Here is a 15,340-nt window from a genome sequence, read left to right as displayed (position 1 = left end):
GAATATTGGTGCTTTTAGTTTACCTTTCTTTTTAATTATTCATTTATAATTTCACGTTTAATACACGTTATGAAATAAAATGTATTCATTCATTGTGTAACCATGTGTGTAAAAGATTAGGAGGCGGGGGTGCGTTTGTATGCTCTCTATGTTCGTCTCTACCTCTGAAGGAAAATCTTTTCATGGCCAAGTACATTTTTGAAGGATTTAGATGCCCACTGTACGTGTGTGTGTGTGTGTGTGTGTGTACGTGTGTGTGTGTGTGTGTGTGTGTGTTCGCGTGGTTTATGGAATTATTTGGCTGGATGTGACACCGTCTGTCATCTCGAATGATTCTAATAATGGCTGTCGCTGAAATACATAAATTATACACAAACAAACACACACACACACACACACACACACACACACACACACACACACACACACACACACACAAAGGGACAAAAGGTGCACACAATAGCATCATTAGAAAATCAGCACTAAGGACGAAGACACTCAAGGTAAGAACAAATAAGAGACGCAAACATCTGAATTGGTCCTTGAATGCTAGTGAATGGTTCCATAGTTGTGTTTTCATGCTTATTTATAAATATTGAAACCATGTTGTAACTTGAAAAGTCTTAACTCTTGAAACAAATGCACAACTCTTGAAACAAATTCATAAACACAATTACAAACTCTTGAAACACATTTAAAAACATAATTTCAAACTCTTGAAACACATTTAAAACACAATTTCAAACTCTTGAAACAAATTAATAAACACAATTTCAAACACTTGAAACAAATTAATAAACACAATTTTAAATTCTTGAAACAAATTAATAAACACAATTTTAAATTCTTGAAACAAATTAATAAACACAATTTCAAACTCTTGAAACACATTTAAAAACACAATTTCAAACTCTTGAAACAAATTAATAAACACAATTTCAAATTCTTGAAACACATTAAAAAAAAAAACAATTTCAAACTCTTGAAACACATTTAAAAACACAATTTCAAACTCTTGAAACACATTAAAAAAAACAATTTCAAACTCTTGAAACACGTTTAAAAAAACAATTTCAAACTCTTGAAACACATTTAAAAACCCAATTTCCAACAATTGAAACAAATGTATAAACACCAAACTCTTTAAACAGTTTTTCAAATTGAAAAATATCCATAAAGTTTAGAAACAAATTTAGACACATTTGAATCAAATGTGTAAACATTTAAAATTTGAAAACCTTTGAAATAAATCTACAAACTAACAAATAATAAAAAAAAAAGCAAAAGCTATGAACTGATAAAAAAAACTTATATAAGCCACCATAGGGATAGAAAGACAGACAGACTGAGTTAGAGAACAGACATAATAATAATAATATAGTAATATAGACACTAAAGGAGAGAGAAGTCTGTGTCACCATGTTCACCTAATAATGTTGGATCTTAATGAGTGAGATGAATTCAAGATGGAACAAGAGATCAGGAAGTAAAAGGTCAAACTTAGAGCTTCTGTCTGCTCCAGGAAACTAACAGCCAATCAAGCGGCAGCAGGTGGCGCCGCAGCCTGAGGAGATTATTGGTCTTCAGATATTTATGGGGAATAATAAATCCTTGGAGTGAAGCGGGAACTAAATTAAAAGTTGTTTATCTAACAGTCGTCAATTAGTTAACAGCTGATACAAAAACTCATTGGTTAAGTCGTTTAACTGTTGTCTCGGGGTCAAGATGACCCGAAGGACCGACGACAGATGTGTTTGTGGTATCCCTTGTGTTGTCTCTGGGTCAAGGTGAGCGACCACTGCATATCTATCTCTGGGAGCCAGAGAGGTCATTGAACTTGACCTAGTGACAACACAAGGGATACCACAAACACCTTTGTTTTTGAGCCTTTGGGTCACCTTGACCCAGAAGCAACACAAGGGTTAAACATAGGTGTCAAAAAAATTCAAAAACATATTCCTAAATGTGAAAAAAAGGCAGATTTATATCATTTTAAAAATAACTGTTGTTGTGTCTAGAGTTAAATATATATATATATATAAAAAAAAAACGATGGTCTTGCAGATGTAAACAATAAAAAAAGAAAAGAAAACCTATTAAAATATAGGAAAAACAAAAGCTTTGCAAAAATAAAACATAAATTGCTGATAACAAAACAAAACAAAAAACAAGACTGTCAGTGTAATAAAAATTCAAACACAAAATAACAAATGAGCTCTTTTGAAAGTAAATCTACTTATGTCCCCCACTAAAGTCTAGTGTATTACAGTTTAAAAGACTATATTTTATTATTATTATTATTATATTGAAATATAATAAATAATATAATATTTTATTATTATCTGATTGTTAAAAAATGACATGTATGTGCCCACCGACAAAAAAAAGGAAGGATAAGATAATTGAAAAAGGTGGAATTATTTAAGATAAAAAACAACACAAACTAGCGAGATCTCTCGTCTGACGTTTCGCCAACAGCGAGCGATCGGACTTGGAGGAAACAACATTCCTGGAGTCTTTGCAGCGTAGCCAGACTCCAACATCTCGAGTCAATAATCTCTGCACTCGACACACTGCAGAGGGTGATTCCACTTAACTGGGTTAGGTTGAGCGTGGGGGGGGGCGTCCTGTCTGCCTCTGCTCAAACAAACAGAACCATAAAACCAGATTATCTTGTTGTGTATTTCTACCTCTATTCTCTCCTCAAACATACATGAAATAATGAAATAATCCCTCCGCTAACAGGATTACGACGCCTGTGTGTGATGTGGTTAAACACGCGTGGAAACTCAGCAGCCCAGAACTGGCTCTCACTTGTTTCTTTTTTTTTTGTTGATGAATGTGGCGATTCTGCTGCCATTCGTCTTCCTCTCTGGCACCAGTCCTCAGATGGAGCACAACTATAGTTGCTGCTGCTTCATTCCTGTTAGCACTCGCTTCACTTCACATGATTCCATGATCCCACTCCTACGAGCTGACAGCGCTTATGTCTGCGATTACAAGGTTTAGGTTTCTTTTTTTTTTTAAATATATTTATTTATTATTCTTGTATCCATAGACAGTTGAGTTATTTTGTCATGTTATCCTATGAGCAACTTACTATCTGTATTTTTATCAGAAAGGCTGGTTCTGTGGTTGGCATGAGGCTGGACTCACTGGTGACAGTTGCTGAGAGGAGATCACTGGACAAACTACTGTCCATCATGGATGATGACAGTCATCCTCTCAACACTGTCATCAGTGAGCAGAGAAGCAGAATGAGTGCACGAATGCTCCTACCCAGGTGCAAAACCAATAGACTCAAGGACTCATTCATTCCTCGGGCTATTAAATTGTATTGTTGTATTGTAATTCCGAGTTCGGGGGCAGGAGTGGAGTAAAAGTATCTTGATGTTCTGTTCTATGTAAATCTTTGTATCCTTTGTCTTTGTTATTTTTCTTTGATCTATGTTCTTTATCTTTATCTTTAGACTTAGATTGTATCATCTTGTTCATCCGCTTTGTTTTTGTTCTTATTTTATTTTTGATTTATTTATTATGAAAAAAAATGCTGTATTTGCTGTGGCTAAAAACAATTTCAATAAAGTTCTACCTTAATGCTGTGGGTGGTAATTTTATATATTAAATATTGTTTTGACTAATGTACTTTTTTATGTTTATATATATATATATACAGTATATATATATATATATATATATATATATATATATATATATGTACTTTTCTGCAACATGCATATTATTTCCCTTTTTTTCCCCTATAGTATCTTCTCTATAACATGTATTTATTTACTTAACTAATTCACTTTTGCATTCACTTTTACGTTCAATTCTTTTTGCAGAAAAATGTATGTATTTTTTCCTCTATAACAATTACTGTTCTTCTTTTGTGTCAGCTTTTCTTTTTGTATTGGTAAAGCTAGCCAGCACACAACATGTCATATTTGAAAAAGTATTGTAAAAAAATATCACATATATATCTCAATAGCTCAAAATAATAATTCACTATTTTACCAATAATAATAATAATATTAGTACTAATAAAAATTATTATTATTATTATTATTATTATTTTTCTTATTTAAAAAAAAACAAATGATTATTATTATTATAATAACACTAATATAAAAGTATTTTATCATCCCTGAAATACTTTCAAAGGTACACAAGAAGTACTTTCTTTCAGTCCAAATTCCATTCTAGAGCAGGGTGGCGGCAAAACACACGGACCACCAATAGAGGGGGGGAAAGTAAAAGAGTCTCTAATCAAAGTAAACACTCACTACAAATGTGTAACGAAGCACTGACAAAAAGGAGCGAAAATAATTATTATAATAAATATCTGAAGCCTGATTCGCACCAGATAAGTTTAACCTGTGGACCAAAGGCGATTTTTAATTATTGCAGAGAATGTCGAGATTTAATCTTGTGTGAATGTTCCATGTCTGTGATTTGTAATGTAATAATTCCGCTGCAAATTATCTACTGTATTTCACCTAACAAAGGCATAGGGTGATTATACTAGTTCAGTGTGAATGTGCATCCAGGTGATTGTTATTTTAATTGCCCGCTTTTCCATCTTGCCGCGTATATGCTACCTTTCTCTCTCAGTAATTGCAAGCCTTTTTTAGATCGGTATCTCTAAACTATTTGTATAGAATAATGGTGGCTGCGGTGAAAAATCTTGACGGCTTTTGACCGTATGATTGCGCACTATAGATTCGACAGTTAGTTAGTATCGGGCCTCAACCTATACAGGTATTAAATTGAGTGTCTTGTCTCGAATCCAGTGCCTACTTGTTTACATTTTGTAGCACGAGGTACAATGGGCGCAGCAATTTTGTCATTGCCTGAAGTGACGACATATCCGGCCGTAATGTAAAACCGACTATTTTTCAGACGTCGCTTAGCCCGTACGCATGTACTTAAAATAACACAGAGGTGGGGCGTAATTTACAAATCACCAAAAGTCCACAGGTAAAAGTAGTCCTGTGCGAATGGGGCTTAAGAAAACACAAGTTCTGAGCATCCATACATGAAATAGTGCGCAAGGGAGAGTCAACGTCATATCAGACAGAACTCTGAACGAGCTGACGCCGGTCTATGGGAAGTCCGACGTAGACGGAGGGATCACGATTGGTGGATTGTCAACTGCCGACAGTACAGGGGAACCAGAAAGAATAATATAAACCAAAGCAACCTCGAGAAGAAGTAAAACGATGCTGATGCAAAAAGCCACATAAGGAGAATGGCTGTATGAGTCGATCTCAACTGGTGACCCCAGCACTGGATGATTATTTTTAATTATCTTTCCTCTCCTCCATCGTCAAGCTAATGGACTGCTGGCCGTCATCCTCGCATCTCTCCTGGGACCTCCTGGCACACTAGAACGCTGTGATCGTCTAACTTTAGAATAAACAAACAAAACTTGGCACGCCGCTTCCTGTCCCCAGCTCGCACTCGCGCTGGAAGCCAACCGCATGAAAACCACGATGCAGGCAAACTGCAGATCTGTGAGCCGACTATCACAAAGAGGCCATCGATTTGGACTCCGATGTTTCCACACGGTGGGGGGGGAATCGCCTTGAATCATGCTTCCATGGTGAATCAAACCAGAGAATATGAAAAGCAGTTTCAAGCTCAGTCACTGCCAGCTTAGCAGAGAAGCAAGTCATTAAGGGACATTTCTGTTATTTGTTTTTTTCCATTTGATCTTTTAGAGATTCAAATTATCTTGATTTATATAATATAAACTCTCAAGGAAATATATAAGAAACATATTTCCATTATTTCAAAGCAACATATAGTAGTGATGGTCTGATGAAGCTTCATGACACAGTGTCATGTTGTTTAGAGATCAGTAGGTGGCGCCATCAGTTTAAAAATGATGTGATGTTTCATTAGAGCAGTTGTTCAAAACAAAGAGGTCCAAGATCAATTCAAGAGACATTTAAATCAACACAATAGTTGCTCTTTAAGCGAGACGACAACGAGAGTTTAATACAGATCCTTCTCTTGGAATGTTGATTTCACCCTGACGTGAGGGCTGTCGCGGTCACATCTTTATACTCCAGCGTAAGTTGTGTATTATCCGAGAGACAATAACCAAATTTAAACACATAACAGATGGTGTTAAATAAAGCAACTTTCTTCCCAGAAGATACCAGGAACATTTTCCTGGATTAGAATCAACATCTTTATTTATCAACTGATTTACATGAATGTTTCAATAAACATTTGTGTTGTTTAACCATTTACAAGGACTGTTTGCTCTCGTCTGTGTCCGACATCCTTTTAAAGTGGATGAAACCGTTGCATAGCTTTAGATTTGTAGAGCTATGTTGCTTGGATACTTGCTGATGTCACAGGTTTGGTTCATGACCACATTATTACTTTCATGAACAGTTTTATTCAGGTCCTCCGGGTTCATTTGCATTCTTCGTCGGTAGAATTGTAAAAATAAATTCTCAGCCTAAGGTGTCTTAATAGTCGCTGTTTAATAATAATATAAAACGGTTATTAAACATCAGTGTGAGGTTATGACTTCAACAGATTGAATTGACAACAATTAAAATGGATGTTTCAAATCTATAATACAATTCAAACTCGGTTGATGAATTTGAACTATTGACATATTTACAATAACGAGCTTTTACACTTTTTATTCACTTGTTATTCAAGTGTTCTTTAAAGACACGTTGACAATCAACATTGATAAAAGATTAACATTTCACCTGAATACAGAACCCATGTTTAAAAAGGCATAACCCGCCAGACTGCACAACAATTGTTATATAAAATCCAGAGGTAATTGTGTTTGTGCTTAATTTCATTTCCCATAACTATTGACATATTTACAATAACTAGCTTTTACTCCTGTACTCACACTTTTATTCACTTCTTGGGTGTAAGTGTTCTTTAAAGACCAAGTTAAAACACATAATAGATGGTGTTATATAAAGAAACTTTCTTCCTGCTTTCTTATCTGATTGAACCTGTGATGTGTTCTTCTGCGACATTCTCAAAACATTTCGTAGCCAAATGAAAAGTAAGCCGTTTCAACACAAAAGCAATGATAAAACCTATGGTTCAGTAGATCTGATAACACTCAAACTTCCCCTTGAACTAGGAATAAATAATGCAAACAAAATGCTGTCAGAAATATTTCTACCTCACTTTTATTCATTAGGGCCGCAGAGCGCTCTTTGTATAGGTGTGATTTTGAACTGTAAATGATAGTCCTGGCTCCAATAACGTGTTAGAAGACGTCAGAAATGTAGACGGTGTTGAAGAGCTCGAGGCTTCCCGGGGCATGAGATCCGGGCTTGTAGTTGAGAGTCACTGATCAGCTGCAGACAGACGGCAGATATATGAGGGGGGGCCCAAACAAACAGAGGGATAAAAGAGCAGATATTGGGAAGAGAAACGAGCCAGGCAGGGGAAGACTTGCAGCAGAAGGACAGGACCCACGACGAGCGGTGGAGAGGGCGTGGGATAGAGAGGCTGTAATTACAGAGGCTGAGCCATGGGGGGCTCTCAGCCGGATCATTAGCCCACTTAAAGAGGCAAGACGTTGGGTCTGTGTGCAGAGTCGCTGCTGTAAAGGTCACTGGTGATGATCCTCCAGATGAACACGACCGACTGATACCTCTGCGGTTAGAGGAGAACAAACACGAGATGCTAATAATCCGAACAAACAGGCTCCCTGAATAACTGAGACTGTTTGCTCTGTGTCCGACATCCTATCAAACAAGTGGATGAAGCCGTTTCATAGCATCGGATTATTAGAGCTGGGTTGCTTGGATACTTGCTGATGTCACAAGTTTGGTTTGCGACCACATTATTACTTTAATGAACAGTTTTATAGAGGTCCTCTTTGTTTCAATATAATGTCCGTGGAATTGTAAAAACAAATGAGCGGACTAAGGTCTTTTATCGCCTTTTAAAAATTGCATTTTAATATACAACAGTATTTCAAAATCAGTGGGAGTTTATGACTTCAATAACAGTTAAAATAGAATAGTAAACTAAATGTTTTAACTCTACAGTATTATACATGTTTACAATAACAAGATGTTACTCCTGTACTTATTATTATTATATTATTCACGTGATGCATTTAAGTGTCTATCAAAGACACATTGATGATCAACATTGATAAAAGATTTACACATCCACCTATTTGCAGTTACATAAGTGGATATCAATGTATTCACTAAAAAGATGTTTCTCATTCCAAAAACTGATGATCTTTGTTTATTATGACCACGTGATGGTATTCTACTAGTAGTGATGGTCTGATGAAGCTTCATGAAGCAGTTTCATGTTGTTTAGAGGTCAGTAGGTGGCGCCATCAGTTTAAAAATGATGTGATGTTTCATTAGAACACTTGTTCAAAACAAAATAGTGCAGAGACCACCATCTAGACCACACTGCTTCATGAAGCTTCATCAGACCATCACTAGTTTTTATCACTTAGCAGCACTTTAGTTGCTTTGTTTAATTAAATATTGGATCTGATAGAATTTTTTATGATTCTTGTATTAAATCCGTATTATTTTACAAATATTGAATAAGAGGATTCATGGTCTCCTTTTTAACTGATCAGACCGTTTGCAAATGAATATAAAACACAGAAATCAACAGAAAGAGATTGAGAAGAGGAGTAAGGTCAACACTCCATTTCTATCTTAATATCTCACTCCCTCTCAGTGAACTCATCACTGTAACTGCATGCAATCTTGCAACAACACTTTGAGCTAAACTGATGAATAAGTACATTAAAAAAAGTTTTGTTGTAAACGATAAGAATAGTTTCGTTAGGAATTGGAGCACAAGTTTAGACTCATGACTGAAAAGGTTGTTCTGTTATGTTTTACCTAAATTAACCAACTAACTGTAGCTCACACCTTCATCTAAAGTTGCCTAAAGACTGATAGCCCAGAATCAGGAGCTTATTTTGTTGTTTCATTCACGCTGTCTTTCTTCAAGGTTTTTTGTTCAGGTTGCAGCTGAGCCCCCACTTGCCCCAGTCTCCACTGGTATCTTTCTGCCATAAAAAGACTCTCAGTGCCTGGACTGCCCCCCCCCCCCTCATTAGAAACCTGTTTTTCATGACGATGCATATCTTATTTTTATTTATTTGTCTCCATCAGCCATTTTCATCCAATAAATCTCAAACCTGGTCATGGGAGCAGCAGAGCCCGTGGCATACAGTTAACACATAAATAAATAAATACTTTCTCATGTACTCAAAAACAGACAATGTGATGAGTCTCCTAAAAATAAATCATACATAAAGAGAATATTTTTAGGTTTTGTCTCAAATTTTTTAAAAGATATTGTAAGTAAGTAAGTAATTTTTATTTATATAGCGCTTTTCCAGACCAGGGTCACAAAGCACTTAAACAATCAAAACAATATTCAATAAAGTATATACTTTAAAGATCAAGATAAAACTGAGAACACAACAGGATATGTTGTCCCGTTAAGAGTACTGGTTATCTAGAAATGATCCTCCTAAAAACTGTGTATCCGGATTATAGTGATTCAATCCATGGAATATAAGTAAAAACAGATTTCTGGAGAAGAAAGAATAGTGATGGTCCACTAGATGGCGGTCTCTGCACTATTTTCCTTTGATTTAAACAAGTGTTCTAATGAAACCTGACATAATTTTTAAACTGATGGCGCCACCTACTGACCTCCAAACAACAAGACACTGCTTCATGAAGCTTCAACAGACCATCGATACAAAAAAAATGAATTTCTGGATCCAGATGACTTTGATCTAGTTTTTTCTTTCTTAACAAATGGCCCACGGTGTTCATTTGCCTTCTCAAGATCTACCTTCAAGTTCTTCTCCCTGCAGCCAAAAGACAACCTTCTGTGTTCACAGCGGCTTGACTGACTCTGCTCAGATCTCACAGACGAAATGCTCTCAGTTGTCGTATTAGTGTCCTCGCCTGCGGGCTCGAATAATACTGTAATATTCTGGATTATTGCGTGATAGCGATTCGGCTGAAGGGATTTGGTATATTTATATTTACGTAATTTTCTTTTTTTTCTTCTTTTAAAGCGTTACAGCGTAATACTGGAAGAGGATGTTGAAGGTGAATGGTTCAAATTTCACGTCTTTCACTCACTTCTTATCAATATCGTGCATGTATCCTCAAATCCACGGGCTTCAGGAGGCATTAACAGCACATTTAGCCGTTTTTTTTTTCCTCCGACAGACTATCTTCAGAATAAAGAAGTCCCCCTGCAGCGAATGTCTAATGTCACTGTCATGGATTTAATTTCGCTCACAAAAATCCTGCCTGACCCAAATCCGAGACGTTCCCTCACTCTCCCGTGAAGTGAAAATGAGTCCCGTCTCTTTGTTGTGGAGAGAAAGCGAAAGACGGGAGGAAGTGATTCTATTGTGTCTGGAATTTCTGTTTAGGTTGCAGTGGAGTTTCAGTCAAAACGTTACCTTGAGATACTTTCATTTCATCCAAATATCTGAGCTAATCGTCTATATTATTGTTTATGATGAAACATCCAATCTGCAGGAATTTATGTATTATTTAATTATCCTCGAGTCACTCCAGTTCCTCCCAACGATGCAAAAAACCTGTTTTGATTGAGGGTTTCTTTCTGATCACCTCGGTAAGGTGGTGATGTCTTGAGGATAATAGAAGCTAGCAGATACCAGGAATATTTTCCTGGATAAGAATCAACATCTATATTTCTCAACTAATTTACATGAATGTTTCAATCAACATTTGAGTTGTTTAACCATTTACAAGGACTGTTTGCTCTCGTCTGTGTCCGACATCCTTTTAAAGTGGATGAAACCGTTTCATAGCTTCGGATTATTTGAGCTATGTTGCATGGATACTTGCTGATGTCACAGGTTTGGTTCGTGACCACATTATTACTTGTTTTATTCAGGTCCTCTGGGTTCATTTGCATTATTCGTCTGTGGAATTTTAAAAACTAATCCTCAGACTAAGGTATTTTAATAGTCGCTTTTTAATAATAATACAAAACAGTTATTAAACATCAGTGTGAGGTTATGACTTCAACAGATTCAATTGACAACAATTAAAATGGATGTTTCAAATCTATAATACAATTCAAACTCAGTTGATGGATTTGAACTATTGAAATATTTAAAATAACAAGCTTTTACTCCTGTACTTCTTTTTTTATTTTTAATTGTTGCAAGTGTTCTTTAAAGACACGTTGACGATCAACATTGATAAAAGACTAACATTTCACCTGAATTCAGAACCCATGTTGAAAAAAGCATAACCCCCCCAGACTGCACAACAATTGTTATATAAATTGGGAGTTAATTGTGTTTGTGCTTCATTTCCGCAATCCCATGATGGGATTTTAAACTGCCCCTTTCTCTGTCCAATACGCCTCTTATTTCTTCCTTCACCGAGCAGGCGAGTCTCAACTGTTCTCTTACAGTGCAGCAGAGGTTCTTCATCTAGTCTCTTACTCACGACTGAAGAGGCTGCTCTGATGTGTGTCTTACCCTCATGAACATTAACTAAACTGTACATTCAGCTCAGACTCTCTTCTAAAGTTGCCAAGAGGCAGAGAGCCAAGAAAGTTGAACCCATGACCTTAAGCTTCATTGTTGCTGCAAGGTATTGAAATAACTTCATTTCAGCTTTTATTTTGTCACTCTTTTCAGTTATGCTGTCTTTCCACAAGGTTTTTTCGTTGAGAATGCAGTAGGAGAAAAGTTCAGATTCAGATGGATAAAAAAAAAACATATTAAAGAATAAAGTTCAGATGTTCAATCAACTTAAATATTATCATCCCGTCATCACGTTTTTTTTTTACATAAAAACACATAAGTTTTTTTAGTTTTTACTGTTTTGTTTCTCACTTGCAGATAATCCACTGGGTGAAGAAATCCCCTAAACATTTTCATCTTCCTGGAACAGTTTATTTTCATGTCTTAACAAGAAGGATCTGTCTCGCCTGCAGTTGATACAAAATTCTGCAGCGAGAATTCTGACCCACTCTAGTAGAAGAACTCACATTTCTCCGATCCTTAAAACTCTTCACTGGCTTCCAGTTTCTTTCAGGATCAACTTTAGGTTCTGGTTCTTACTTTCAGATCTATTCATGGTCAGGCTCCTCCTTACATCACTGATCTGATCCAGCCTTACACCCCAGCTCGGGCTCTCAGGTCTGTGGATCAGAATCTACTGATGGTTCCACGCACACGGTTCAGTACCAGAAGAGAGAAATCCTTCCAGGCTGTTGCTCCTAAGCTTTGGAACGATCTTCCTCTCTCTTTGCGCTTGATGGATCTACTGACTCCTTCAAGAACATCTTAAGAAGTTTTTATTTGTTCAGGCTTTTCCTTGATTTTCTGGAACTCCTGTTGTGTTATCAGTTTTATCTTGATCTTTAAAGTATATATTTTATTGAATATTGTTTTGATTGTTTAAGCGCTTTGTGACCCTGGTCTAGAAAAGCGCTATACAAATAAAAATGACTTACTTACTTACTTACTAAAAGTTTAGACAGTTGTCTCCTCCTCCTGAGGGTACTGGGGCGACAACCAAGAAAACTTTGTGGATCAATGGCTTGCTTAAGCTAGGGATGAAGCTTCATGAAGCAGTGTCATGTTGTTTGGTCAGTAGGTGGCACCATCAGTTTAAAAATGATCTGAGGTTTCATTAGAACAGTTGTTCAAAACATATAGGTCCAACATCAATTTAAGAGACATTTAAATCAACACAATAGTTGCTTGGACGACACGTTTTTGTCAGCAGCAAAACCACAATAGCAACACTTGAATGTTTGTGGCAACAAAAACAACGCAGAATAAACAGAAATATACAGCGATCTGGTTCTAAATTTTGCATCAAATGTGTTTGTGGGAGACGACATGGTGTGTGTCTTAACCCCGAGATGAAGAAAATGTCTTTGCCGTCATCATCGAGGAAGCCGGAATGTGACGATCAGACGCAGAGACTACACACTCTGCTGTCGTCTCTTGAGCTTGCACCAGCAGTGATTGTATAACAAACACAGATCCGTGTCCCGCCGGCGCCGCCTACTCCTACACGCGGGCGGGAAACTCCCTGTTGTCTCTCCTCCTGATTTAATTCTCCTCCACAGCCGGTAAACTCAAACAATCCTGTGTGACCTAAATCTCATCAGCTCCCTGCCATCGCGTTAGACATGTGACTCACGATTTCAGGATCGTGCATGTTGTTAGCTAGAGTTCCGGTGGTGAGAAGGAAGATGTGCGACATCTGACAGGTCGGGAAGCTTTGTAAGGGATATTTTTTTCATTTCTGTCGGGACTCTTTTTGGTGAGTCACATGACTCTGGAGTCACAGAGGTTCATCTGACTCATCATTATCTTGGCGGAGGGAAGTGGAAAAGGTGTCTTTCTCTGTGGCGGAGATCTTAAGACACATCTTGATGTTGGACTTAAGTGCATCAAGTGACGACCAAAGTTGGAGGACAAGGACTTAACCCTTTTATTGTCTCTGGGTCAACGTGACCCAATGCCTGAAAGCAAATGTAAATGTTTTATCCCTTGTGTTGTCTCTGGGTCAAGGTCAACGACCTCGCTGGCTTCTAGAAAAACATATGCCGAGGTTGAGGTTGTTCATCTTAACCTAAAGACACCACAAGGGATGCCACAAATAGTTTTGTTTTCGGATCACCTTGACCCTGAGATAACACAAAGGTTAAGATTCACCAAGTCTCAAACATACACTTTTCCAGATCGATTTGCGTCATGGTCACACTGATTTTTATTGATATTTGAATTTTATTGTATTTTACTCTACGTTGCGTTGCGTAGCGTTGTGTTGCGTAGCGTTGTGTTGCGTAGCGTTGTGTTGCGTAGCGTTGTGTTGCGTAGCGTTGTGTTGCGTAGCGTTGCGTTGCGTAGCGTTGTGTTGCGTAGCGTTGTGTTGCGTAGCGTTGTGTTGCGTAGCGTTGTGTTGCGTTGCGTTGCGTTGCGTTGCGTTGCGTTGCGTAGCGCTGCGTTGCGTAGCGTTGCGTTGCGTAGCGTTGCGTAGCGTTGCGTTGCGTAGCGTTGCGTTGCGTAGCGTTGCGTTGCGTAGCGTTGCGTTGCGTTGCGTAGCGTTGCGTTGCGTAGCGTTGCGTACCATAGCGTTGCGTAGCATAGCGTTGCGTTGCGTTGCGTAGCGTTGCGTTGCGTTGCGTTGCGTTGCGTAGCGTTGCGTAGCGTTGCGTTGCGTAGCGTTGCGTAGCGTTGCGTAGCGTTGCGTAGCGTTGCGTAGCGTTGCATAGCGTAGCGTTGCATAGCATTGCGTTGCATTATCTGACTGACACAGAATGACATTTAGATAAAAACAGTAAAAGAAAAACACTTTCTTCACTGATTTTCATTAGTTTAAAGGTTATTTTTTGAGTAAACAAGCGTCACAGGCTAATAATAAGGAGAATACAACTTAATACAGAAATTATCAATAGAACACAAAGTTTATAAATTATTATTTTTTATTTCTTTGCAGCCCATAAAGTCATGCCTAAGAACAGTTAGTAACAGAACTTTACTTTTTAAAGCCAATTCGTGGTGGCGGCCATCTTGGAAATGTGTTCTTCAGGTTTAACCAGAGTCCAGACAAAAGGCAGATATTGATTTATTTTGGGGCGTTGACATTGTTGTCATTGAGTCGAGGCTATGGTGGCCTATGTTCTCACTTACCAGTCAAGTTACTACCGTTAAATAAGACATTCACTTCTGATTGCCAAACCACAAATAGGTCACCAAAGAAACAACACACAAACATCTGGCCGTGGAACATTTGAATCCTGCACTGATGTTCAAAAAAATAAATGAATCCAACTAAAAAAAAAAGCATCTTTTATCTCTGAAGAGTGTGAATAGAAGGAATCTTCCAGCAGCGAAAAAAAAAAGTCAGAATAATTGATATTATTTTGAAAGTCACGGGAGTTCGCCGAGGATCCATAAATGAGTTCTCTAGTGACTCGAGTGACCCAGAAACACGAGCAGTTGCTGATAAACAAAGGCATGAATAATGTTCTGTGCGATGAGATAATCTCCTGGTCCCCGCCGTGCCATGTTTTTCAGGAGCCGGTGCGGTTGATTATTTGGGAAAAGGACAAACTCAGCTCCTCGTTGCGGGAGCCACCTGACTGCTGAATCAACCGAACAGCAGAGAGCAGAAGCAGAGGTCCCGCGCTGCCGATTATGCAAGGCTGACCTGGATTCTCTGCTTCACAGTAAAACGCTGTAATTCAGTTAAACTGCCAGAGCGCAGATTTTTTAATGAAGGACGCTCGTGTCTGTCTGCAGGTGGGGAAACGCCTCTTGTCT

The sequence above is a fragment of the Callionymus lyra genome, chromosome 7 (genome assembly GCF_982586985.1).
Source record: "Callionymus lyra chromosome 7, fCalLyr1.hap1.1, whole genome shotgun sequence".
NCBI lineage: Eukaryota > Metazoa > Chordata > Actinopteri > Syngnathiformes > Callionymidae > Callionymus > Callionymus lyra.
The sequence above is the reverse complement of the archived record's forward strand: the minus strand, read 5'-3'. Positions refer to the sequence as shown.